The 27,915-nt window shown below is 38.7% G+C and overlaps 1 pseudogene; it reads left to right on the forward strand.

The window, feature by feature from the left end:
- Positions 1 to 262: 262 nt before the first annotated feature.
- On the forward strand, positions 263 to 27,824 carry LOC140925534 (alanine aminotransferase 2-like; annotated as a pseudogene).
- Positions 27,825 to 27,915: the final 91 nt, after the last annotated feature.

Consider the following 27,915-nt stretch of genomic DNA (forward strand, 5'->3'; position numbering starts at 1 on the left):
TAACGCAAGCCGAAGTAGTCAACGACAATGGTCGAAAGTTACCGAAAGTACCCCGAAGGATTGCGAAGGTGTTCATTAACATTACAGTGTTCACATTAAGTTGGCGATAACGTGCGTTCGAAGTAATGGTAGAAGTCTCTATGAGGATTGACGCAAGTCGAAGTAGTTAATGATAGTGGTCGAAAGTTACCGAAAGTAACCCGAAGGATGGCGAGAGTATTCATTGTGGCAAAGGCACATACAATAGGGCCGGTTCGTAGAAATGGTAGGTAAACATGAAGATTTAACGCAGGCCGAAGAAGTCAACGATAGTGGTCAAAAGTTTCCGAAAGTATCCCGAAACATGGGGGGAGTGTTCATTTCATTGAACGCAATTTTGTAAAGGCATTTAAGCGTTTACCATAGCGCGTGTTCGAAGTAATGGTAAGTTTAGTATATGAAGATTAACACAAGCCGAAGTAGTCAACGATAATGGTCGAAAGTTACCGATAGTACCCTCGAAAAATGGCGAGAGTGTTCATTTAAGCGTTTACGAACACGAAGATTAACGAAAGCGGAAGAAGCCGACAACAGTACTCGCAAGTTACCAACACTGCCCCAAAGGTTGGCGAGAGCCCATCATATTTCACGATCAACATTAAAAATATTTCGAATAAACCTATCCTTAATAATTTCAGAACAAAAAAAAGGCTATTGTTGCCCAGCAGCAGTCGTTTCCGTAAGAAGGAAAGTCCTCCTTCGAAAATGTTGACTGCTACTGTAGCAGAGTTCTACAAAGTTTTATTTAGCTTTTATATTACTGGAAAAAAAAGTATTAGATTAAGTTTTTAAAGTATTTCATCTTGATCTCTACATCTTCACTTTAGTCGTATTGTAAGACGCAGGCACTTCTTCTGATGTCCAACTTGAGAAACACGTCCTAAAACAGAAGAAAGTGCAATGTTTATCAGTAGACTGTAGAAATGTAGAATTTGAGTACTGGTTATTTTGTGCTCTTGTTTTTCGTGTTGGTTAGTTATTAAGTGATTTACAGTCTAAGAGCTCGCTATTCTTCGGACTGCCCCTGTTCGAACCCTGTTGTAAAAACTGGGGCTATCCAATTCTTCTCAAGAGATACGTACCTTTCATTGTTGGTGCTTTTTCATCATCTAGTACAGGTGTCACCAAATGACGATTTTCCAATCTTTGTAAACTATAAAAGTGCAATTTAAAAAAGGAACCTGAACTCAGTAAATATAACAACCAAAGTAAATATCTGTTAGCAAAATATATACAGAGAATCTCAATGATAAAAAAAGTCAGGTACTTCTGCCAAGCCCAACACCATTTTCGGGTTTAACCGTACTTTTTGCAATAAGCACATATTACTGGCTCCCGTTTGCTATAGGGATAAATGAGTTCATTTCAGTCGTTCACTTCTTTGTTCTCTATTCTCTCACTAGTAAACGACGCCGGGTACTACTCATACGATGTTGTGCTCTTATTCTAGAGTATATCAATCCGATCTCCTCGGCGAGCTCCTCGTGGTGCTCGATATGTAGGCCTAAGGAGAAAACCGGGGATTAATGCAAAGAAACATATCCATTATACCTGAAGCGTAGAAAATGCCTCCCCACGTGATGAACAAAAATAACCGCGCAGATTCAATCTAGAAAATAAAAAAGTTAAAGAAAAAGAAACAACCGCTTAGGGGATGTTACCAACAGGCTTAAATTGAACTAATACAACCTATTTTGATTTGCAACGATAAGGGATATAGATAAGAAATGAAGTTTAACGCCCACTAAAAATATCTGACCATCAGCAGGTATTCTTAGTGGGCCGAGACATAAAAAATCATATCAATAAAGACAAATCGACTCTCACTGAACCCTCAAACAGCATTTTCCCTGTAAGAACAACTGCGCAAAATCGTAAAGTTACACTATAAATACAATAAATTCATTTCCGACGTCTCCACTTAGATATATATAAAGCGTCCACCAAAAGCCTTGTTATAACCTGCAAAGATATAACAGTGGAAAGTCAAGCACTTAAATAATTTCAAGGTTCAAATCTATGTTTACTAAGTGAAATATACAATTTGAATCATTACAGTTATTATCTTTTTATGGTATCTAATCATCTAATGGTATATCAGTAATAATAATAAGCTCCTGACTCCATTGCTTCCTGGGTTGAAGTCCCAGTTTCTCTAATTTTAATAGTAAGTAAAAAGTATGACAGTAACAATTATAATAATAGTAATAATTCTATTAATAGTTTATTTAACACATCCATGAAGTGTCTCTCCCATGTTAAATGAAATTATACGCAATAAAAAATAAATTAAATTAAAGTGAAAAAAGTTCTCTCCTCAAATGAAATGATTGTGACTGCCAATACCATAGGCCCTAGTTAAGCGCAGATATCAGGCAAAAACATTACGGAGTTCTCATGTCTTCTCAAGTGCAAACTTTCTAAGGGTATATCTCATTGGTCCTAGTCAACAGCAGATTTCGGGCAAATACAATTGGGTGTTCTTCTTCTCAGACTACGAAGCTCCTGTTTCCCTTGCTTGCTGGGTTGGAATCCCAGTTTTTCTAACTTTAATAGTAAGTAATAACTACAATCGACTGAAGTATCAGTCCAGGGAGCTCCTGACTCCATTGCTTCCTGGGTTGAAGTCCCAATTTCTCTAATTTTAATAGTAAGTAAAAAGTATGATAGACTGAAGTATCAGTCCAGGGAGTTCCTGACTCCCTTACTTGCTGGGTTGGAATCCCAGTTTATCTAGTTTTAATAGTAAGTTTTATCTATTATTGACTAAAGTATCAGTCCCGGAGCTCCTGTCTCCCTTGCTTGCTGGCTTGGAATCCCAGTTTATCTAGTTTAAATAGTAGGTATTATCTATTATTGACTGAAATATCTGTCCGGGAGCTCCTGTCTCCCTTGCTTCCTGGGTTGGAATCCCAGTTTATCTAGTTTTAATAGTAAGTTTCATCTGTTATTGACTGAAGTATCAGTCCAGGGAGCTCCTGTCTCCCTTGCTTGCTGGGTTGGAATCCCAGTTTATCTAGTTTTAATAGTACGTTTCATCTGTTATTGACTGAACTGAGTATCAGTCCAGGGAGCTCCTGTCTCCCTTGCTTGCTGGGTTGGAATCCCAGTTTATCTAGTTTTAATAGTAGTTTCATCTATTATTGACAGAGGTATCACTCCAGGGAGCCCCTGTCTCCCTTGCTTGCTGGGTTAGAATCCCAGTTTATCTAGTTTTAATAGTAAGTTTCATCTATTATTGACAGAAGTATCAGTCCAGGGAGCTCCTGTCTCCCTTGCTTGCTGGGTTAGAATCCCAGTTTATCTAGTTTTTAATAGTAAGTTTCATCTATTATTGACTGAAGCATCAGTCCAGGGAGCTCCTTTCTCCCTTGCTTGCTGGGTTGGAATCCCAGTTTATCTAGTTTTAATAGTAGGTTTCATCTATTATTGACTGAAGTATCAGTCCAGGAGCTCCTGACTCCCTTGCTTGCTGGGTTGAAATCCCAGTTTATCTAGTTTTAATAGTAAGTTTCATCTATTATTGACTGAAGTATCAGTCCGGGAGCTCCTGTCTCCCTTGCTCGCTGGGTTGGAATCCCAGTTTATCTAGTTTTACTATTAAGTTTTATCTAATATTGACTGTAGTATCAGTCCAGGGAGCTCCTGTCTCCCTTGCTTGCTGGGTTGGAATCCCAGTTTGTTTAGTTTTAATAGTAAGTTTCATCTATTATTGACTGAAGTATTAGTCCAGGGAGCTACTGTCACCCTTGTTTTCTGGATTGGAATCCCAGTTTATCTAATTTTTAATAGTAAGTTTCATCTATTATTGAGTGAAGTATCAGTCCAGGGAGCTCCTGTCTCCCTTGCTTGCTGGGTTGGAATCCCAGTTTGTTTAGTTTTGATAGTACGTTTCATCTATTATTTACTGAAGTATTAGTCCAGGGAGCTCCTGTCTCCCTTGTTTGCCGAGTTCTAATCCCAGTTTATCTAGTTTTTAATGGTAAGTTTCATCTATTATTGAGTGAAGTATCAGTCCAGGGAGCTTCTGTCTCCCTTGCTTGCTGGGTTGGAATCCCAGTTTGTTTAGTTTTAATAGTACGTTTCATCTATTATTGACTGAAGTATTAGTCCAGGGAGCTCCTGTCTCCCTTGTTTGCTGGGTTGGAATCCCAGTTTATCTAGTTTTAATAGGAACTTTTATTTATTATTGACTGAAGTATCAGTCTGGGAGCTCCTGACTCTCTTGCTTGCTGGGTTGGAATCCCAGTTTATCTAGTTTTAATAGTAGGTTTCATCTATTATTGACTGAAGTATCAGTCCGGGAGCTCCTGACTCCCTTGCTTGCTGGGTTGGAATCCCAGTTTATCTAGTTTTAATAGTAAGTTTCATCTATTATTGACTGAAGTATCAGTCCAGGGAGCTCCTGTCTCCCTTGCTTGCTGGGTTGGAATCCCAGTTTATCTAGTTTTAATAGCAAGTTTCATCTATTATTGACTGAAGTATCAGTCCAGGGAGCTCCTGTCTCCCTTGCTTGCTGGGTTGGAATCCCAGTTTATTTAGTTTTAATAGTAAGTTTTATCTATTATTGACTGAAGTATCAGTCCAGGGAGCTCCTGTCTCCCTTGCTTGCTGGGTTGAAATCCCAGTTTATCTAGTTTTAATAGGAAGTTTTATTTATTATTGACTGAAGTATCAGTCTGGGAGCTCCTGTCTCCCTTGTTTGCTGGGCTGGAATCTCAGTTGCCCTAAGTGCATATTACTTTGAAAATCAGTGATAATCTTCTTAGACCAACAACTCTTTCCAAGAAAATCTGAAATAATACCTAAAAGAACTGAGATTTGTTTATTTAAAAAGCAAAAAAAAAAATTAAGGGCTTGAAAAAACCTGTTTCATTACAGAAGCTGAGATATGGCATGACCTAAAGAAAAGGGTGTATGGCCTGTGCAGTATCCGAGACGCACGTGAGTGCAACGGCCATATAAATTGGGGGACCTCCGCTTGCGTCCAAACCGGGACACCTGGGCATGAGCGCTTACAACAGACTTGTTTCGTGACAGAAGCTGAGATATGGCATGACCCGATGAGCGGTACACCGCTACGGCCCATGCAGTATCACTCGTAAAGCTCTGCACCACTGCAGAATGAGTTGATAAGCACTTGAGTGCAACGGCCGTTTTCTTATCAGGCGCCCAATACATCACCTGTCGGTCAGAGGCAACCACCCAGACCTCGGTGTAACTGATGGCTCAGTACCACTCTCACCGCATAAGTAGACAAGCACCCTGTGGAACGCACGAAACCCTCCACCTGGCTTGAGGCCACTGTATTGGCAACAATAGGCCAATTTGTTTTTGGAATCCCCTTTTTCTACTTATGGCTGCTATTAAATTTATTGAAAGAATTGCTGCTGCTCGAACAGTATAATACTATAAATAATAATAAACGATAAGATGTAATGCACTTCATTTATTTCTAGAATTAGGGTATTAAAGGTTAGACTACATGAATAATAGACTGTAGTATCACTCCAGGTATTACTTATCGTGCTTGCTGGGTTGGAATCCAAGTGAATGATTTCTTTTAACAGTAAGTTTCATCTCTCATTGACTGAAGAATCAGTCCAGGGAGCCCCTATCTCCCTTGCCTGTGGGGTTGAAATCCCAGTTTATCTAGTTTTAATAGTACGTTTCATCTACCATACACTGAAGTATCAGTCCAGGGAGCTCCTGTCTCCCTTGCTTGCTGGGTTGGAATCCCAGTTTATCTAGCTTTAATAGTAAGTTTCATTTTCCATAAACTCAAGTATCTGAGTCCAGGGAGCTCCTGTCTCCCTTGCTTGCTGGGTTCGAATAAAAGTTTATCTAGTTTTTAATAGTATGTTTTATCTATTATGGACTGAAGTATCAGTCACGGGAGCTCCTGTCTCCCTTGCTTGCTGGGTTGGAATAACAGTTTATCTAGTTTTAATAGTAGGTTTCATCTATTATTGACTGAAGTATCAGTCCAGGAGCTCCTGACTCCCTTGCTTGCTGGGTTGGAATCCCACTTTATCTAGTTTTAATAGTAAGTTTCATCTATTATTGACTGAAGTATCAGTCCAGGGAGCTCCTGTCTCCCTTGCTTGCTGGGTTGGAATCCCAGTTTATGTAGTTTTACTATTAAGTTTTATCTAATATTGACCGAAGTATCAGTCCAGGGAGCTCCTGTCTCCCTTGCTTGCTGGGTTGGAATCCCAGTTTGTTTAGTTTTAATAGTACGTTTCATCTATTATTGACTGAAGTATTAGTCCAGGGAGCTATTGTCACCCTTGTTTTCTGGATTGGAATCCCAGTTTATCTAGTTTTTAATAGTAAGTTTCATCAATTATTGAGTGAAGTATCAGTCCAGGGAGCTCCTGTCTCCCTTGCTTGCTGGGTTGGAATCCCAGTTTGTTTAGTTTTAATAGTACGTTTCATCTATTATTGACTGAAGTATTAGTCAAGGGAGCTCCTGTCTCCCTTGCTTGCTGGGTTGGAATCCCAGTTTATCTAGGTTTTAATGGTAAGTTTCATCTATTATTGAGTGAAGTATCAGTCCAGGGAGCTTCTGTCTCCCTTGCTTGCTGGGTTGGAATCCCAGTTTATCTAGTTTTAATAGCAAGTTTTATTTATTATTGACTGAAGTATCAGTCTGGGAGCTCCTGACTCCCTTGCTTGCTGGGTTGGAATCCCAGTTTATCTAGTTTTAATAGTAGGTTTCATCTATTATTGACTGAAGCATCAGTCCGGGAGCTCCTGACTCCCTTGCTTGCTGGGTTGGAATCCCAGTTTATCTAGTTTTAATAGTAAGTTTCATCTATTATTGACTGAAGTATCAGTCCAGGGAGCTCTTGTCTGCCTTGCTTGCTGGGTTGGAATCTCAGTTTATCTAGTTTTAATAGCAAGTTTCATCTATTATTGACTGAAGTATCAGTCCAGGGAGCTCCTGTCTCCCTTGTTTGCTGGGTTGGAATCCCAGTTTATCTAGTTTTAATAGTAAGTTTCATCTAATATTGACTGAAGTATCAGTCCAGGGAGCTCCTGTCTCCCTTGCTTGCTGGGTTGGAATCCCAGTTTATTTAGTTTTAATAGTAAGTTTCATCTATTATTGAATGAAGTATCAGTCCAGGGAGCTAATGTCTCCCTTGCTTGCTGGGTTGAAATCCCAGTTTATCTAGTTTTAATAGGAAGTTTTATTTATTATTGACTGAAGTATCAGTCTGGGAGCTCCTGTCTCCCTTGTTTGCTGGGCTGGAATCTCAGTTGCCCTAAGTGCATATTACTTTGAAAATCAGTGATAATCTTCTTAGACCAACAACTCTTTCCAAGAAAATCTGAAATAATACCTAAAAGAACTGAGATTTGTTTATTTAAAAAGCAAAAAAAAAAATTAAGGGCTTGAAAAAACCTGTTTCATTACAGAAGCTGAGATATGGCATGACCTAAAGAAAAGGGTGTATGGCCTGTGCAGTATCCGAGACGTACGTGAGTGCAACGGCCATATAAATTGGGGGACCTCCGCTTGCGTCCAAACCGGGACACCTGGGCATGAGCGCTTACAACAGACTTGTTTCGTGACAGAAGCTGAGATATGGCATGACCCGATGAGCGGTACACCGCTACGGCCCATGCAGTATCACTCGTAAAGCTCTGCACCACTGCAGAATGAGTTGATAAGCACTTGAGTGCAACGGCCGTTTTCTTATCAGGTGCCCAATACATCACCTGTCGGTCAGAGGCAACCACCCAGACCTCGGTGTAACTGATGGCTCAGTACCACTCTCACCGCATAAGTAGACAAGCACCCTGTGGAACGCACGAAACCCTCTACCTGGCTTGAGGCCACTGTATTGGCAACAATAGGCCAATTTGTTTTTGGAATCCCCTTTTTCTACTTACAGCTGCTATTAAATTTATTGAAAGAATTGCTGCTGCTCGAACAGTATAATACTATAAATAATAATAAACGATAAGATGTAATGCACCTCATTTATTTCTAGAATTAGGGTATTAAAGGTTAGACTAAATGTATAATAGACTGTAGTATCACTCCAGGTATTACTTATCGTGCTTGCTGGGTTGGAATTCAAGTGAATGATTTCTTTTAACAAAAAGTTTCATCTCTCATTGACTGAAGTATCAGTCCAGGGAGCCCCTATCTCCCTTGCTTGCAGGGTTGAAATCCCAGTTTATCTAGTTTTAATAGTAAGTTTCATCTACAATACACTGAAGTATCAGTCCAGGGAGCTCCTGTCTAGCTTGCTCACTGGGTTGGAATCCCAGTTTATCTAGTTTTAACGGTAAGTTTCATCTACCAGAGACTGATGTATCAGTCCAGGGAGCTCCTGTCTCCCTTGCTTGCTGGGTTGGAATCCCAGTTTATCTAGTTTTAATAGTAGGTTTCATATATTATTGACTGTAGTATAAGTCCGGGAGCTCCTGACTCCCTTGTTTGCTGGGTTGGAATCCCAGTTTATCTAGTTTTAATAGTAGGTTTCATCTATTATTGACTGAAGTATCAGTCCAGGGAGCTCCTGTCTCCCTTGTTTGCTGGGTTGGAATCCCAGTTTATCTAGTTTTAATAGTAAGTTTCATCTATTATTGACTGAAGTATCAGTCAAGGGAGCCCCTGTCTCCCTTGCTTGCTGGGTTGGAATCCCAGTTTATCTTGTTTTAATAGTAAGTTTCATCTATTATTGACTGAAGTATCAGTCCAGGGAGCTCCTTTCTCCCTTGCTTGCTGGGTTGGAATCCCAGTTTATCTAGTTTTAATAGTAAGTTTCATCCATTATTGACTGAAGTATCAGTCCGGGAGCTCTTGTCTCCCTTGTTTGCTGGGTTGGAATCCCAGTTTATCTAGTTTGAATAGTAAGTTTTATCTATTTTTGACTGAAGTATCAGTCCAGGGAGCTCCTGTGTCCCTTGCTTGATGGGTTGGAAATCCCAGGTTATCTATTGTTTTTAAAATAGTTAGTTAAAAACAGTGAGTCCCATCTATCATAGACTAAGGTATCAGTCCAGGGAGTAGCATTACTTTCTGTGTGTTCTTAGAGTGGTATCTGGTATAGAATCTTTATTAACTTAATATAAATGTTATGTATTTGCGTCGTAGTTTAGGGAGCATCTGTCTCCCATTTTCGCTGAGTTGGAATCTTACTTGACCTTATGGATGTAAATTGCTTTTTATAAATAACAGAATTTTCATGTATTCTAATACTTCAAGGAAGATCCTTAGGAGCCATAATTTATTAAGTCACTAAATAAAGATTGAGATTGGGGTTGTTACAAGCTTCGAGCTCTTACCATTCTAAGAATATCCTGGTTTAGTTGGGTCAGCACTGAACAATTATTAACGACTGTACTCCTGTTACATTGTTATTACATTGTTACCTGCATGAGTGAAGAAGACAAAAAAAAATTAGTTAAAGCATAACAAAATGATGAAGTCAGACATGATTTGATGAAATACTCTTTATTTGGCAGTCAAAATTTTACTGTGATAGGTTTTTGAAATCAGTGATTACCTAGGGGTGTGCCCCCTGGTTCTCCAAGTCCTGGCCGTTTTTAGAACAAAAAGGTACAAAAACCATACCTTTTAGGGTGGCACCTACCTAGCTGGCTTATATAAGGGGGAGCACTCTCCGGGAGAAAATCCATGTATCTTAAAAATTCTGCCCATGGGCCTGGGTGCCCTCTAAATGCTTTATTTGATTGAGACACTTTGAAAAGGAAACAACTGGGTGGAAGGGTTGATAACAAAAACAGTTAAAAGGCATGTAAATAAAAATTTGTACGACTCTTGTCAGTAAGTGAAAAAGGGAATAATTTTCATTTTAGTAAGTGAATGCAGGCTAAGAAGAGAATTTGTCACAATACAATTTCTACTTTTTATCCTCTAACACCCATGTCTCATTTTAGTCTATTTGCTTATTGGGATAATGCTCATAAAACTAATATATTAAAGTTTTGTATTCAATTGTTCAGAAAGCTACTGCCTCCCATTTCTTTGCTGAGTATGAATAACAGTTGAGCTGGTGTATATTTCCTCATATAAATATCAGACTTTGGATGTAATTAAGTTCAGGGAGAATCTGTATCCCATATTTTCTTTGCTGGGTTGGAATCCCAGTTGACCTAAGTATATATTGTTTATTATAAAATAACTGAGATAGTACGCGTGATCTGATTGGTCAAAAACCTATGGTTTATTATACCGGTAAACCCATAGAAAAAGACATCTGGACCACGCGCCATAAACAAAACCCGCTATTGATCTGCAAACAACGATTTTAGAAAGGCTAAAAAACAGAACAAGTTACTTACCTTAGCCCTTCTTAATATTAAAAGCGTTGGTTTCCACATTTTATTACTGAGGGTCACAATAATTCGTGATTGCCATAGCTTTAGAAGTTATAAAGTACAAAGCTGGAAAGCAGTTTACATTGCCGACGATGCCAAATCGCAGAGAAAGACAACAACTGTGTGAATTTCTGGTGTAGAAAGTCTCTTAAAACTTAACCATGTGCCAACCAGCAACAAAACGGATAGTTTTAGCATTCTTGATTTATTTTATGTCAAAATTAAATTCCTTAATGAAAGAAATTGTTACAAAAAGAGATCTCTGATCAAGATATGGTACAAAATCGGCCGCTGTAGGTTGTAAACAAGCTGCCAACGATGATGAAAGATGTCAGAGTTTTGGGCTGTTTTTTTCCAACATTTGCACAAATTATTCGGTGATATCGATGCCATAACCTACCTCAAACCACCTGACTTCACAAATCGACAAATAGTAGCGCCAATATGTGGCTACGGCAAAGAAACCTTTCTTCACCACTGACATATTTCCATCGGTCGCTGTACGTGCATATAAAATCACATGCGACAACTTCGCAAATGCGGCCACGTCGTTACCGCAGCATTTCTTGATCATAATAAAGTCCAGAAAACAGATCTTAAACCACTGCGGCTTGTAAAAAGTGAATGAAGTCCTCCATTACAATAGCTGCCAGTTCCATCTGTAAGCACGAAATTTTTACCGATCGACTCAACAAAATACAGCTGCGTACAGTCTGATGTTCAATTAATTTCTACTTCTGTAGTAAGCAAACCATGAACGTATTCTTTCATTGTACGTTCGCATGAATATGTGTTGACTTTTCCTGTAAAACAGCTTTCATAAGTTATCGTAATGAGCGCAAAAACTCGTGTTTTGAAGTGCTGTCGCTTGTTGTTTGACTGAACCATGGATCCATGGCGCTATTAAATCGTGAGTCATGATTGGCTTATGATGACTTTAGAGAGAAGACATGACTTGATCACGGTACTAAAAGCATATTTTTTTCCCTAAAAGACTCCATTCTACTAAAAGTTATTTTATAAAAGCAATAGACCACACTTTCTATGGGTTTACCGGCGTGATAACCCACTTGGGATGTTGGGAGAACACTCGAAAAGCTTGTAAATCACTCGCCTTCGGCTCGTGATTTACAAGCTTTTCTCGTGTTCTCCCAACATCCCGCGTGGGTTATCACGCCGGTAAACCCATAGAAAGTGTGGTCTATTGCTTAAATCAAAGTTTTTTATGTAAAAGTTAGAATATTTCATAGGGCATCAAACATAATGCCCTTGCATCCTAATTGCTGGTCTCACAGGTTTAAAACTGGAGTATTCCTTTGAATGTTGGAGAGGGGCAGTATTACGTCTTATACTATTTATCATGCAGTTTGAATTTTACAGAGTGTAGTTTGTTTTGACCATGAATTCTGGTATATTCTACACTGTGGTTCTAGACTGCTTAATCTATATAAATAGAATAAAATTATTTTACTATTGTATTTACCTTTCTTGTTTTTTGTTGGTCAAATCTTTTAAATTGTGCCTCTGATCTCTTGACATATTTCTAGGTGATAAAGAAATGAACTTAATTAACTTACGGTCTCATACTTTCAGGAAAATAAAACTGAAGCCCTTGTAATTTTGAAAAGCCTCAAGTTCCCCTTGAATGACCGAACAGATACAAATTTTATAGCCCCGCTTAGAATGCATTGCTAGAGATTTCAGAGCACTGTAGTCTGCCGGATTCTCATTAAGTGCCAGCAGCCGGATAAAAAAAACCGGCTACTTCGAGTTTTGAGCCGCCTACCTTTTGGGGAACTACAGGAAGGTGCGACAGTGAAAGCCTGAAATCACCGCCTACTTTTACATCCTAGCCATCTCTACTCCATAATGAGAATTATTTCATAATTTCAATGCAATAGACCTTGTCACGGTTTTCGACACCATCTTTTCGAGTAGGCAAATGCGTGAGAAATTACAGTCACTTGTATGAGAATCTAATGTCGAATAATTTCCGTAAAACGGCTGTTCTGAAAAAAATATCTATTGTAATCTAAAGCTACAAAGCAAAGGATTGCCCTAAAAAATTTTGAGGGCGTACCTGTCCTTAAATTTCTTCCGAGGCTTGCTTTAGATTTTCCATATATTTGTCTGTAATTTTCCCGGGACTTTCTTACAGACAAATGTATAGAAAATTTTAAAAAGTGGTTCTAGGTCTTCTATTGCATATAACGCCCTCAAATTTTTTCAGGAGAATTCTTAGGAGTGAAGCTTTAGTTTACAAATCTTTTTTTTTTTCAGAACAGCCGTTCTACGGAAATTATTCCACATTAGATTCTCATACAAACATTGTAATTTCTCACGCGTTTGCCTACTCGTCAAGATGGCGTCGAAAACCGTGACAAGGTCTATTAAGAGGAAATTGTCGTCGGGTGTCCCTGTAAATATGTAATACCTTTATGTCTGTCCTGACCTTCTGATTATATTGACTTCTTTGGTATTTTGGTTTCAATGTTGCAGAGTCCTTTCTTGAAATTTTTGTAGGTACTATTAAGCTTAAATTAGGTTTGCACTGCTCCAAACTAACAGCCCCACGCCGCCATATTGGCCGGGGCACCAGTAGATCCTGGGACGAGGATTCCTTCGCAGTTTATACCACAGGCTACCCACACAATCTGCTTGTTCTTTACATTGGCAATATATCGCCAACTATGTATAAAAATTAATGTTAAATAAATAGTGTACTACCTTACCTAAATGTATATGTCTTTTTGCCTCCAAAAAGGTATTTTCAGCGATTTTGACTGATTTTGAGTTCGCCTGGATGACTGCCTAAAAAGTGAAGAAAAAAGGAGTTACCAACTGAGCCATTTTGCCAAGTCTGTAGTCTGAACGGCTTTAACGACAAGATCCTGAGTAGTCAGCTCATAAAGTCACTAACAAAATATCGGGATCGGGGTTGTTACAAGTACTTACCGTTTTAAAAATCGTCCGGTTTAGTTGGGTCCGCACTCAAAAATTAATGACTCTACTTCTATTAGATTGTTGGCCTACACGAGTGAACAAGCCAAAAAATAGTTAAAGCATAACAAAGAACTCTTTAAAGGAAAAGTGGGATACGATTTGTTGAAATACTCTTAATCTGGCAGTCAAAGTTTTATCGTAATAGGTTTTTGAAATCAGTGAGTACCTAACACAAGCCGTGTTTCCTTAGCTAATTCATAATTCCTAACCCTTTATTGTATTATCTAACTCAAAGAGAGGAAATTTGTTTTTGTATTATGTGTTGGACTGAGAAATATATATAGTCGTAAATTCATTGAAGTACTGGTTGTAAAGCTTTGTAAGAATTGCAAGGAAAAAGAAAAATGGTGTTAAGGTAAGGGGAACCGGAGGTGTTGTTACAGACCACTTGCGTTTTAAAATTATTTCGTTTTCGGTCCGCACGTTTTTCCCGTGTAGCCCTAGTATGTAAACCGTGACCGTTGTTTGCATTATTTACTACTTGAAGAAAATCTCTTGGGGGAGGGGGGGGGAGGTTTACTCCTGGGGGGTGAAACGCCCTGTTCTTTAGTTCCTGGTCTTATTTCAGACAAAAAAGTCATTTTCCACGCCTTTTTTCAGTCCTGGCCTCTAGGCAGAAATCATGTCAAAGAATTTGCAAATATTTCTTTTTCTTTCTTATTCTTTAATTTGGAATTGAAACGATAAATACGTGCTTACACGGCGTTTTTTTCCCTCGAAAACCACTCCCAATTCCAAACCAAAATGAGCAAAGTGTATACCCGTTTTTAGACCGAAAAAGCGCAAAAACCATATCCTTCGGGTTGGCACGTGCCTATGTGGCTTACAGTATATATAAGGGAATTCGAAGGGAATACATGTAACCCCTGGAAGAAAATCCAAGTATTTAAAAGTTCCGTCCGCGGGCCTGAATGCTTCATTTGGCCGAGACATGCACTTTGAAAAGGAAAGAATTGATTTGAAGGGATGATACTGAACCAAACAACACAATGGTAAACACAAATTTGGACGACTCTCGTCAGTAAACGAAAAGGAAATGATTTTCATTTTAGCAAATGGTTGAAGACTAAGAAGAGAACTTGTCACAATATAATTTTTGCTCTTAATTTATTCTCTAACACCCATGTCCCATTTTGCTCTTATGTGTTTAACTTTTAAAAAAACATTGAAGTAAATATATAGGTGATAACAACTTTATAAAGCAGTCTATTTGCTCATCGGGATAATGCTTGTAAAACTAATTAGTATAGTATATTGCCTAATGTAAAACCGCTCAGGAGTAAATATTGTCCAGAGAAAATCAATCATACTTCAACTCGTTACCGGGTCTAACATAACTAAGTTATGGTAACCTCAGGTATCCTATAATACAAAAAAACTGACACGTTTTCCATCACCATATATTAAAACCATTATTTATCCTTCTGTCAGTTTATGATTGTCCTGGTTAAGGTAACTTTTTACTTGGATAGTTACCTCTAAAAATCTCTTGCTGTTTTTCTACCATGAGCTGATAACTCTCTTCTTTACGTTCCTCATCACTCAACAATGCATGCACTGAATGTTACTTCTCAAACCTGAGGGGAAAAAAACAGGAAAAATATACCACTGCCGATTAAAATAAAACACTCTGAAGGGTTTCAGTTGAGAAACAAGTTCACAGTCTAAATAGTGTGCAATTCGCAGCTCTTTTGCAATTCGTCCAGACAAGAGAAAGGCAAGAGATATAGCAATAGCTGTAACACTTACTAGCTCTTTCAAATCTGTTTCATATTGATTCGCGAGTTGAATTTCTTCACTGTGTTTTTGGTACAGTTCTAATGTTATACCACCTTGCAATAGAAGGAACAGTTTTAGCAGACGTAACTTTCATCAGGTATCGTTAAACACAAGCGATCCATGATCGTTCAGGAGAGGCTAGCTCGAAACTACGATGCCGTTAAGAAATTTCAAAAATCGTTCAGGGGTTATTTGCGCATGGGTGAATATAGATGACTCATTATTCTATTTTGGTTCTCGTAAAAAAATAATGAGAATCTAATGTATTGAAAACACCTGTGAATTATAATGATTTACATATTTGTTCCTTTTTTTGCTCAGTGATTACGATTAGAACCACATGCACATGATAAGCCTTAAGAAACTTCTCGGGTGTTCGCAATTTCAAATCATTCAAATTTTCGTAATAGTTCCAGGAGTTGTGCCATATTCATTTTTCACAAAACGTGCCGCTCGTCTCTGCGTACTCTCAATGTCCTTTATCTGTTTTTTGAATGTGATGATCCCATGCGCAACATCCATATATTCAAGCTGTGGTCGAACTAATGCAAGATAGGCTTGCTGTTTTACGTTTTCTGGACATTTACTTAAGTTTTTTCTTATAAAGCCAAGAGATCTGTTGGCTTTGCCTATATTAAATTCCAGCGATTTAGATCACGGGATATCTCAACTCCAAGGTATTTGTGATGATCAACAGCTTCCAAAGGTTCTCCGTGGATGGTGCGTTGCAAAGTATTTCCCATTTTTTTGGAACAAGGATTGTTGATAGAGCATGTTTTAGCCATGTTTTTAAACTAGGAATTATTTTGAATGAATGATAAAACAATTATTGAATTCGGCTTTCGTATCATATGAAGAATTATGGAAATCTCGGAGGGTGTTATCCGCCTAGGCCATAACACCCTCCTCGATCTCCATAATTCTTCATAAGATACTCAGCCTCATTCATTAATTGTTAAATATGCTTTGATCTTTCAACAAGTTCTCTCAACCAATTTTTCCGTCAGTCACGAAATTTATGGAGGCCAGAGTGGAGAATTTGTATCTTGATCTTGAGGCTAAAAGATTTAAGGCATCAGCTGCACACATCTACCCAAACTTCCCTTGAGTACCCTCCCGGGAAGCAGAAAGCCCTTATTCCTGGACTGTGTAAGTATACCAAGGAAAACAGAAGTGCAAGATAGTACAAAGAAAGAACACCATTTACTACAGATCCTTTGGCCTGCGTAAGGACTGGCGGCGAGTAAATGCGTCCTCTCGCCAGGGCACCGCTATTATTTGCGCGCTAAAATGTATTTCTTTTAGCTTTTTGATTACAGTATTTGCATGCATCCCATCGGAATAATTAGACCTTTCCTGTTTTGTGCTCTTATTTTTAAGGATGTCTCATAAGCCGCTACTGTTATAACGTGTTTCAGGTTTTAACTGAATTGTAACAATTTAAACCTTCTTCCTTCAAACTAAAGGATTAAATTACCTGCAAAAACCGTGGACGAAGATCCTGCTAGTTGTAAACGTTGGATCTCTAGAAAAGAGATCAAATCAGCCAAAATATAAAAAACCAAGAACGAGAAGTCTAATTTAAAGACTACTGCAAAGCTGATTTAAAACAACGTGTATTGTTTTTTATAACAATATTTCGGCTGGCCATACCAGCCTTCTTCAGGTTTACAGATGTTACTGAACTTATGTAGCAATCACAATATTATATAGATGGAGAATGTCGCAATAAAAGGGAGAGGCGGAAATGACGTACAACATAAAAACTGCAAAGGAAAATACTAAGGATATGGATTACAATAATTCGTCACGGCGGTTTAGGCCATGAGGTTCAAGAGTCATGGCCTTATCTATCAAATGCGACTCTCTGGCCTTACGAGTCCCGTGAAGAATGAATTTTCTCTAGTGGGATTAACTGCATGTCAGTATGAGAATGGTTAGAGTGAGAGAGAAAGTGTTCAGAAACAGTAACCAGAACCAGAAACCCTTCCTTAATTTTAAGTGATTTATTATAATATTACTGATCAAAACTATACATAGGGTAGACAGTGTGGGTAATTTTTTGTAGGTTAAGGCTCTTCTTTTGTGCCCTGACCTTTTAGATGATCCAAGCTTCCCTCAGGATGCTAAAAGAAGAGCCAAGAGAATCCTCGATGACACATTGGACATACAATAAGTTAGTAATAATAACAATAAGTTTGCCATTATTTGAGTGAACCTTAAATGTGGGTTAATAATATTGAAACAGATGCAGTCTGATCAGTGCGGCAGTTCCTTTCAGTTTGAGTGCCTGCATGATGTCAATTTATTATATCATAATAATTCTAACAGGATCTCATTTCTCAGCATCAATAACTCTGACTGGGATTTTCCAGAAAATCTCCTTCCTACAGCCACACCTTTTCATGTTTAAAACCGGGAGGGCCAAAATTTGAGAATTCCCCTTGCCCCACCTATCTGTAAATTTCGGATAAGCTTTCCTCAGATGACACATACCCCGGACAGAGCTGACTGATCTTCCTAACATTGAAATGCTAAGTTTGCACCCTGCTATTCTTAGCACCTCTCAATGGCAGATAGTGTCATATTTAGGGGTCAATTCATCTTTGAGTTCCTTTTAGTTCCTTCTATTCAGTTTCCTTATAGTCTTTAGTTGGCACAGGTGGGTTGAGTTTCTTGTTGGTTCTCTTCCTCACTCCGTTTCTTCCAGCACTCTAGTTTAATCTCCCACTCCTCAAATTAGACCAACACATCCAAATTCCAATTCGATCTGGAATGCCTGGACATGTTTAAACGAGTTCTAAAGAACTCCTCTTTTGCAATATTTATGATTAATATTTTAGTTCAGTGCTAAAGCACTTAATAATCAGTGATCACCTCCAAATTTCCATGATGGTATCTTGAATATGAACTCTAGAGAAGGAAGTACAAAATTATGGTTTGCATTTACACTTTTACAGGTAGCTACACTTCAGCTCAGGGTATAAATGTTTTGCGTCAGGATGTGGCTAATTACATTACACAACGAGACAGTTATCCTGCAGACTATGAGGATATTCTCTCATAAATGGAGGAGCAGAAGGAATTGATGTAAGTTGTGATTGCTTCTGGATTGACATCTAACAAATGTTTTTAAATGTGTGCTTTTGAATTGGTACATTAAGCTACAATTAGTTGCTTGTCCTTTCCATCATCATTCTCAATATCATCATCTTCATTACTAATTTCATATTAGACATGAAGTGGGAAATATTTTTTATGTTGTGTGTAAAGCGGTGAACAAAGCTGAGATAGAAAAACAAATATCAGTAAGTACCAACTCACCTGAGTAAACCTAGTGGTAACTGAAAAAATAATGGTTTGTTTGGCCACACAGGTCATGATGGGAATTATTTCAAAAGGAATCACGGAAGGAAAGGGTCGAGCTGGGGTAATGATTCCTATCCCTGGATATAGCATGTATCAGGCGAGGCTACTGCAACACAACACACACCAGGTAATACCTATTCGTGTGCTTGGCGTCGCTTTCCGCGTAGCCTGTTCTAGGCGTTCAGACAGTAGAGTGCGGTGTTTGGGTGAAGTCGTACGCGGAGGATACGAGGGGAGAGTGGGGCGAGAGCGAGGGAACTCTCCCTCTCTAGTCTCTCCCGTTACTTTTTTCCTCGTTAATTAATTTTTAGACCGCGCTCTATTATCTGAACGCCTGTAACAGACTACTTCCCGCGAGAAGTGACACGCGTGTTGCGTTCACGCATTTTCCTCTACTTAGTCTACTTAGCTGGCGGTTTTGTGTGGGAGGGGCAACGCGGAAAGGAGTGCGAGGAGAGTGGAGCGCTCTTTCGCACACGCTTCGCGCGTGCTGTCGCGGCTTTACTTCGCTTTTCACGCTTGCTGACCAGTCTAACTAGGCATATATCAGTAACTGTTAAGAAGAAAGAGACTTGAGACTCTAAAAGATGGTTGTAAATTTGAATTAATTGTTCGCATCCCGAAAGTCTACTCCTGTATTTTCCAAGCAGATTTTCCGTCTTTAAGAGCCGTTGGCGCGTGCGAACCACTACTAGAAAAGCAAAATATTACAAAACAAAAAACGCTTTGTGGTGTTCGAGCGAGTGAGCTTCTTCGCTGCACAAAATTCGTCCAAGTTTGGCTGATTTTCACTAACCACGGTGACCGGCTGGTCGTACTCGGAGTCGTAAACGGTTTCATAAGCTTAAAGGCCGGAATCGGAGTCCCAAGAATTGGAACGTTTTTGTCTTCCGACTCCGCTTACGACTCCGCCGCTTACAGTATAGTAATAACGAGACGAATAAATCAATCACAATACCCGGTCCCAAGCACTGTGGCATTTTGTGAAAGACTCATCTGTCGCTTCTCCTTACAAGTGTAACAACCTTGTAGTTTTCACTACTGACTTTGTAAGCGACGGGGTCGTAAGCGGGATCGGACTTCTTTTTCACTAGATCATAACGCTTTAGACTTCTAATTACGATTAGTGAAAACTGGACCAGCCTTAAGAGTTGCCGAAACTATCGGTCAACCGGAATAAATCTAAGAACTTGGTTCCAGTTTTGTTGCAGCAAGAATTTATTACTTCAAACTCCGGCATTCTTCCTCAGAGACCCCAGGAGAAAATTACGTTCTACACAATTTTTTGTTTATTTTTTATCCTAAAGATATTTTACCTTCTTGACGAAGACAACAACTGGGGTTTGAATATGTCTGAACTAAAGAAAAAGCTGGATGGGGCAAGACCGCACTGTTTACCAAGAGCTCTTGTGCTGATAAATCCAGGCAATCCAACAGGTACATTAAATGTTTATCTATTTGTAATTACCTGCCATAATATTAATGATGATGATGATGATGATGATGATGATGATGATGATGATGATGGCAATGATAATAAAATATCTATATTTATTCCCGACATTGTTTTTATTAGCACACAATCAGGTTAGTGTGTTCGAGCTTTCTTTTCACGGGGTGTCCCTTATAAAAGGGTATTCGTTATACCAAGGTGTTAGCTATATAGGCGTTCTTTTTGCCGGGGTGTTTTTTTTTTTTCTCCTTTTTTTGATAAATTCCTCCTTATACCGGGATGTTCATTATCTAGGCAGTCGTTAAACTAGGGTGTCCGTTATATTGAGATTCTACGTTAAACCGAGGTGTTCGTAATATCAGAGTTTAACTATAAAATGTAAATTTGTTCTGTCCTTCGTTTATCCATTAACTTTAGTCACGTTTGCGTCTTGTTTATATATAGGTCAGGTGTTGACGTATGAAGACATTCAAGAAGTAATCAAGTTTTGTGCTCGTGAGAAGTTAGTTTTATTCGCCGATGAAGTCTACCAAGAGAACGTGTACGCGGAGGGAGCCCAGTTTCACTCGTGCAAAAAAGTCCTCAGGGACCTGGGAGACGAGTATAGAGGATTTCAATTGATCTCTCTTCATTTCAGTGCCAAAGGGTACACAGGCGAGTAAGTTGTGCGTGTGTGTTTTTCCTCTTGTTTGTTTGTTTGTTTTTCCAGCCACCTTCGGGTAGTAGACGAAAATGATTTAGTTCCAGTTTTGTACTCTTGGGCTCTGTTTGCCGGGCTTATTTGATTGTACATACATAACCACAGACAAACCATTAATAACCCTTGCACTCCCAATTACAAATTACAAATTTCCTTTTTTAAAGTGCTTAGAAACAATTAGTACCACATGAAAGTATAAACAACGAGGTTTCATTTGAATGATCACACCAAAAGCCAAAGGATTTCGTCCACAGAATCTAAAGTTAGTTAAAACTTGAATTCCTTACTCGACTCCATCATTCATTCTGCGGGAAGTTAAAGGGTTAAGGGGTCACTTGTCAAAGTCCCGGAAAGACTTTTCTCTGAATTACTGATGAGAGTCGAAGCCCTCCTTTCCCCAGCAGTCCGGCCCTCATCAAGTATTTTGTATTTCCTTCATCGCTATTAAATGTTCACTTTGCCACGAGGTATTTTGCATGTTCATTAAAAACATTATTTTGTCTTTGGCTTGACATTTCCTCTTTTTTGGCAAAGGTCCTTATGCGCGATCATACGCTTGAGATGAGCAAATTTCACCACCAAGCCTTGTTTGTAAGCAAAATTCTTCGCATTTGTACTCTTTCTGGGTGGGTCTTGGGAAACAATTTAAAAGCAAAACTTCGCCACTTTTCCCCACTTGACAATTCATTTCCCGGAAATCGGGAAATTCAAGTGCTCAGCCTCAGCAGCAAATATAGCCAACTGATCATGAATGCAAACAAACCTTTTGTATTTTCTCACAATAGGGCTTTTGCAGCTAGCTATTCACGTGGTACAAAACCGCTATGCTGGGGAGTTAGGGAGGGGCGCTCTGGGACAAGACAAACAAACAGCTCACTTCATTAAAGTTGTAATTTCCTATGTTTGTCTTCTCCCAATGCGTGTCTTGGGCTGTTTGCCATTTTTATGGACAAACCATTCGGTTGGCGGTTTGAGCATGCAACAATAACAATAACAATTTATTAAGGTATTTCCATATCTATACATGGCATTACCTATCTAATACTTATGAATAAAGTACAAATATATCATTTATAAATATATGGCAAAATAAAAAGATTATATTCTTTTCTGAAATAACATATCATGTCTGTAACGCATACATTCAAAAACAAAAGCAGCAATTGATCTACAAACAGAGGGATCTATACTATTAAAGAGAAATAAAAGTTTTGAAGTCACATCTAAGTCCTTGAAAAGTGTATATCTATCAGATATTTCACTGAAGAATTTTAAACGTAAATTGTCATAAAGTTTGCAGAAGAATAGAAAATGAAGTTCATTTTCAACTTCATTCGTCTGACATAGATAACATATTCTTAAATTTTCGGGAGTTTTAGGTACTGTGTGTCTGCCTGTTTCAATATGTAATCGATGATTTCCTAGTCGAAATTTATTGAGTGAGGTTTTGTGAAGTGGATTTTTAATCATATTTAAGAATTCTGCTTTTTTATTATCGTTCTTAAAGGTAGTATAAAAATTCAATTTTCTATTTGTTTTAAGGAGGGTAAGTTGATGCTCAGTTAGAGCATTATTGATGTTTTGCTTGATGTAAGAGGTGAAGACTTTTTCGTTGTTTTCATTCAATGTTATGGCGGTTGCGTTGTACTTGCTACATATAGTTTTTATTTTCTGCATCAAACCTGGCTGGTTGTTATCGGCCATTTCCTGGGAGAGTTGTAGACAATGTTTTGCTATGTTTTTATCTGGCATATTTTGTAAATGAATCCAAAATTTAATAATTGAGGTATCTATAGTTAATTTCAGCGGTAATCTACCTAGTTCATTTCTAGCAGCGACGTTTGGACATTGTTTATTTACGCCTAAGGACTGTTTGCAAAAATATATATGCGTTTTTTCAATTATGTCTTTTTCCCAGGCGTTAAAATCATCTTTAGTATATATGCCCCAGATTTCAGATCCATATAAAAGAATGGGGAGGAAAAGCGAATTGATGAGTTTATTGGTTATGTCAATTGGTAGTTTCAAGAAATCAAGGTAGCGTCGTATCGCAAAAAACGATCGTCGTGTTTTTTCTTTTAAGTTTATTTTACACACATTGAAGTTCCCATTTGTAGCTAAATTGATACCGAGGTATGTATAATTGTTAACAATTTCTATTTTGTCATTGTTTATCTTAAAACAATATTTGTTAAGGACTGATTTTCTACATTTCTTTTGAAAAATCAGAACTTTAGTTTTCTTTGAATTAACAGATAGCAACCATTTGTTACAATATTCAGCGAGCACAGAAAGCGCTTTTTGAAGTCCTTCGGCTGAATGGGAAATTAGAACAAGATCATCTGCATAAAATAAACAGTTCAGATGAGTTCCATTTGGTAAAATAATAGGGTCTGTGTCTTGTCGGTCAAGTAAAAAAGGGATTTCATTTAGATATAGGTTGAAAAGCATAGGAGAAAGGATACAACCTTGTCTAACCCCTTTGCAATAGTTAAAGAATTCCGTTCGTTGACAATCGGAAAACTTTATGGAGCATTTAGTTTTTGAATAAAGGTGCTTTATTAAATCATAAAATTTTCCCCCAATGTTGTACCGAAGGAGTTTATAGAATAAGCCATCATGCCAAACCGAATCAAAAGCCTTTTTGAAGTCAATAAAGCAGGTATATAATTTTCCTTTTGTAGTTTGATTGACGTATTTATCGATTAGTGTTCTTAAGGTAAATATGTGATCAGTTGTACGATGATTCGGTAAAAAACCTATTTGAGCTTCATGCAATATGTCTTGATCGATTACAAAATTTTTCAGTCTGGTATTAAGTACTGAGGTGAAAAGCTTTCCGAGACAACTATTTATACATATACCTCTATAATTTCCCGGGTCTTGCTTGTTTCCAGATTTATAAATAGGGGTTATTATTCCTTCGCACCAAGAGCTAGGGTAAAAACCACTTTGGAGTATAAGGTTAAATAATTTTTGGAGTGCGGTTTTCAAGAATTGTACGCTGGCTTTCAACATTTCATTACGAATGAAATGGTAAGCAAATGGTAAGCAAAATTCAGTGGTAGTAAATTTCGTCCCAGAATCGCGTTTACCATTTGCGTACAAATCAGTTTCATTTACCGAGAAACGGCGGGGAGAACCTTAAACTGGTATCAAAGGTGGTTTTGAAGAAAAGAAACACGACCGGAAAAACAGAAAAACCTTTTCAGACATTCCGTTGCTCCTCGAAATTTTCCACTGAATTTCTTGAACAGTCGTCAGGTGTTCTTTCCAACTGTATTTTTGTAAACGGTAAACAACCTTGCTCTCCATCATGGCGGTTTCGTACCATGCCAATGACAAGCTGTAATGGGTCAATATTTCATCTACCGCGGCTACTGGACTTTCTTCATTGCTGTTCCTTGCAGATGTGGGCTCAGAGGTGGGTATATAGAGCTCGTAGGATTCAATGATCAACTCAGGTCTCGAGTTAAAACTTACCTGAGTGCAAGAAGTTGCCCTTCCACAATAGGACAGGTACGAATAATGTATGTCATGTAGTGAAATGGGACAGAGGTCCCTAATGAAAGGGCTGCCTGAAACACTAGTCCACAATTTCCAGTTTGAATTCCTGGAAAGACTTCAGTTAATACCTTCCGTTAGAGCAAAAGTATCTTTGTGCTTCTACGATGAATTATTAACATCCCCCAAGTCCTAGACAAGCCTGGCTGCTTGTGTTTCTCTTTTCGTTATATTGGCTTTGTGTTGTTTGTTCCTCTTGTTGTTTTCTTTTGTTCTATGGTGGTCAGGGTATTAGGCAGTTAAGCAAAAAATTGCAATAGTTCAGATGTAAGTTCATCGTACTTAGGCGTCTCTCACACCACGCGCAAAGAATGGCGGGATAGTGAAAGATGGCTTTGCTCTCCTTTCTTACTCCTTCCATAAAGCTTCGCGCTTGTCTTATTTCCAGTCGTTCGCCTTGTGTCGCGCGAGTCTCGAAGCGCTTGCAGAGGAAGCTGTTTGTGCTTTATTGTAAGGTACTCAGTCTGTATTCATTACGCTTGATTTCTAACCCAAGGTAATCATGGGACTCACTTGCAGCCCTCCCAAGCCTGGCGATGAATCATATGAAAAGTTTTCAAAGGTATGCTCCTAACTGTAACTTAACGCAGAGAAACTCAAGCGCCTCGCGTGATCATAATCAGTGCCAGTCTTTATCGCTCGTGTAATTTTTTAAAGGGGGCTCTGTCACGGCTGACTAGTTTATATGGTTGATAATGGCAATAACGAGTCATTATTCGCTATGGAACTTGAGAACTTAGTACTTAGCTGTGAATGACAAAATTAATAGCGTTGTATTATTCTTTTTTTCAGCTTGTCTCTAGTGCTCAAGCTGTAATTCGTTCCAGGTTTTAACGAAAATGTAACAATTTGAACCGTAGCTTTTCACGATACAGATAAAAGCAGTGAATAATACAATACTTAGTCAGGTGACGCCTCTAATGCCTGCCTGCCTGCCTTGGGACGGTAGATCTAAAAAATAAAGCTTGTTCCTCTTACCCTGGGTACCAGAGGTTTTTCTCGCGGGTGGCGGGATCCTTCGGCCCGCCGGCCGAAGCCACTAGTGGCGATAAAAATTTGAAAAACCGGAAACCGTGGCACGCAGGATAGGTTTCCATTGATTGTTTTGCCCAAACAAAACGATTCGAGTCTTACGCAAGTAAAGTTTGCCAAGTACTGAAGTCGCTAAGGGATTAGGTCGGGGAGTAAACAAAAATGTCTATTTTCTCCTGGAACATTCAACAATCTTCTTATAAATGTATAGAAAATGATCTTTAATTGCGACGCACTAGGGAAATTCTATAGAGATGATTACCTCCCGTATTCCCATATCTTGCCTAGTGCATTATTTTGTGTTTTATACTGCTACATGAAAAATTACTGCAATTTGATTGGCTTAGAGCAGTGGTATTTCAGCTTAATTTGAAATACCTACATGTGAAAATTACAAACCTTTTGCAGGTAGTAGTATAAACAAATAATAGCATGATTTGTACGTGATATTTGGCATAAATACCTCTCGTGATATTTCAAAATTGTCTCAAATTTCACTCGCCTAACGGCTCGTGAAATTACGTATAACAATTTCGAAATATCACTCATGGTATTTATGCCAAATATCACTACAAATCATGCTATTACCTATACTTATCTGTTTTACAGGAAGTAACATGCATCAAGGATTCTTACAGGAATAAAGCAAAGATGACAACGGATCGGGAGGTTCTTAACTCAATGGAAAATGTTAAGTGTAACGAGGTGGTAGGTGCAATGTATGCGTTTCCGAGGATAACACTTCCAAAGAAAGCTATCGAGGCAGCCAAGGTATCATGTCTTGTTTCCGGTCCTGATTTCTGGTGCTGCACTGGAGAATACTGTCAGTAATGGATATCCTAGGTGTACGGTAATCCGAATTCCGGAATCCGGGAATTTTTTACGTGTGGAATCCGGTAGGTGTACGGTAATCCGGATTAGAATACTGTCAGTGATGGATATCCTAGGTGTACGGTAATCCATAATCCGGAACCCGGGAATTTTTTTCTTGTAGACTGATCCGGAATCAATTCTGGGGTTTGAAATTCGGAATTCAGACCCGGTTGTTCAAAAGATGGGCAGCGCTATCCACCGAATAAATCACTATCCGATGGATAAGTATGAGCGAAACCAATTGCACTATCCACTGGATAGGGATTTATCCAGTGGATTGCGTTATCCAGCTTTTGAACAGCTGGGGCCTGCTCTATATATGAAGCCCGAAATCTCGCTAACGATTGGAATCTGGAATCCACGTTTCATGGACAAGGAATATTGAATCCAGTACCCGCCATCCCGGATCTACAACATAAAATCCGGAATCCACAACGTGCGATCAAGAAGCCAAGATTCTCGTTGATGCACTTTATATTAGAAGAATGTCAACCCGTTTCCCTCCGTGTCAGTTTTCACAAAAGGCGTTCTTCGATTAGAAAAAGTGAAAGGGACGCTATAGGCTCCCATATTATTCAGGCTGCTGATAATGTCCCGGGAAAATTAAAATTTCACTTTCTCAACTTTCCAAATTGCATTCCTAAATTCCATATGTCGTATCGATCTAGTAACAGCTCCCAGTGAAGGCTTCATCGAGCGATTCTTTGAAATACAGATATTCCCGTCACAAAGAAAGTATGTATGTGGTCTGTTTGGTGAGCGAAGTAAAAGGATTTTGGGGTGGACAAAAGTAATGTGTTTTTTTTTTTTGAGTTTACTAAGTTGTTTGTATAATTGTCATTGTTATTTAGGCCAAGGAAATGCCACCAGACGAGTTTTACTGTTGGCAGGCGCTGGAGGAAACTGGAATTTACATGATTCCTGACCACGTTTTTGATATGAAAGGCAGCGGTAACAACTTTTACTACAGGTGAGATTTGAATTAACAAGGGCCATCAACTTCAGGTCGGAATTTTGATGATTTCAAAAACCTCTGTGTGATATCATTTCGCCCTTGTGTCATAAGGTTTTCACAGGCTTGTCTACTATATTTAGATTGATTAGATTGACTGCACCTTTAAAGTTGAAGAGACCCCTCTTTCCCCCCAACCCCGAAAAATTCTGCCCTTTTACCACAGGAACACCAAATTAGGATACGTTCTGACAAACGCAATAAGGGTATACTCAGATCGGCTCATAGCCGGGGTTGATGGGGTCTTAGTGGAGGGCCTGCAACTGAGATAAAGTTGGTATGTACAAATAGAAGGGCTTACAACCGGGATTATACGGTATGGACCAGAGCTTAAACTTACATAGGAAATTAAATGCGTCCTAAAACCGACTTGTCTGTAAAAGCGACGTTCTGTCAGCGTGTAAAAGTCTGATGAAATTGGACCAAGTTTTATCACCACATTATGGGTTAAAATAATCCAAAACGTTTTGATTTTTCAGACCCACTATCCATATGAAGGAAATAACTTTAAACGGTTTCATGTTTTAATCTTTCTTGGTAGGATCACTATTCTTCCTTCTGAAGAGACGTTCGCTCCAATGTTTGAGCGACTAAGAACCTTTCACCAAGAATTCATGGCGCAGTTTAAGGACACGAACTGACAAGATGGATTTACTGGATTTAGTTTCCAGTGATGACAATATTCAGTCCAGACTATTTGATATGTCTCCATCCTCATTTATCAGGGGAAAG

This window comes from Porites lutea, chromosome 2, assembly GCF_958299795.1.
Source record: "Porites lutea chromosome 2, jaPorLute2.1, whole genome shotgun sequence".
Lineage (NCBI taxonomy): Eukaryota > Metazoa > Cnidaria > Anthozoa > Scleractinia > Poritidae > Porites > Porites lutea.